This window comes from Corapipo altera, unplaced genomic scaffold (genome assembly GCF_003945725.1).
Source record: "Corapipo altera isolate COAL_440 unplaced genomic scaffold, ASM394572v1 26779, whole genome shotgun sequence".
In the NCBI taxonomy this organism is placed as follows: Eukaryota; Metazoa; Chordata; class Aves; order Passeriformes; family Pipridae; genus Corapipo; species Corapipo altera.
Window position 1 is genome coordinate 1 of NW_020893330.1, and position 1,073 is coordinate 1,073.

At 55.5% G+C, this 1,073-nt stretch overlaps 1 long non-coding RNA gene across 1 annotated transcript; it reads left to right on the forward strand.

The window, feature by feature from the left end:
• Positions 1–153: 153 nt before the first annotated feature.
• Positions 154–529, forward strand: LOC113942711. The gene is made up of 2 exons (XR_003526013.1): positions 154–332; positions 422–529. It is a non-coding gene; the product is annotated as an uncharacterized LOC113942711 (long non-coding RNA).
• The last annotated feature ends 544 nt before the right edge of the window (positions 530–1,073 follow it).

Genomic DNA, 1,073 nt, shown 5'->3' on the forward strand with positions numbered 1-1,073 from the left:
CCTGACACCCCAAAATCCACTGACCCCCCCCCAAGCCTCCCAGTCCCCTTTTCCTTGACAGTGGCTCCAGATGAGATCCATGACGGGATGAACCTGGAGCTCTACTACCAGTAGCAGCTCCCCGTTCCTCCCAGTGCCCTCCCAGTCCACGATGGGATGATCCTGGAGCTCCATTACCAGTAGCAGCTCCCAGTCTCTCCCAGTACCCCCCAGTCCCTCCCAATCCAATACTGGATGAACCTGGAGCTCTGGCACCTCCCAGTTCTCTCCCAGTGCCCTCCCAGTGCCTCCCAGTCCACAGTGGGATGAATCTGGAGCTCTGGCACTGCCCAGTTCTCTCCCAGTCCCTCCCAGTTCACCCTGGATGAACCTGAGGCTCTACGACCAGTCACAGCTGCGGCACCTCCCAGTGCCCTCCCAGTTCTCTCCCAGTCCCTCCCAGTCCCTCCCAGTCCCTCCCAGTCCCATTCCCGCCGACGCCGCCGTTCCCGTTCCAGCCGTTTGTACCAATAAAGGTGTTTTTGGGGTCTCCGTGTGTTGAGGGGGCCTTGGGAAAACTGGGATGGGGCAGGAAAACTGGGAGATGGAGTGGGAAAACAGGGAATGGGGCAGGAAAACTGGGAGTAGGAAAACAGGGATCGGAGCACAAAAATGGGATGGTGTGGGAAAACTGGGAATGGGGTGGGAAAATGGGATGGGACGGGAAAACTGGGAATGGGGCAAGGAAACAAATGGAATGGGGCAGGAAAGCAAATGGAATGGGGCAGGAAGACAAGGAACAGGGAAAGAAAACTGGGAATGGGGCAGGAAAACACTGTGGAATCCATCCCTACAGGAGGAGCTTGGAGATCTCTTCCCAAGTCCAACCATTCCAGGATTCCAGGAGGGACAGGGAAGGTTTAAACGGGGGTTTTATTCCGTTAATAATGAACCGAGTTCCCAGAGATATTCCCAAAAGAAATTCCCACGGTGAGGGGGAAAATCCCCTCAGGAACACGGGGCATTGGTGGCGGGAGATTGGGATTGTTTTTATTGGGATATTGGGGTGTTTCTGTCGGGATATCGGGATTTTA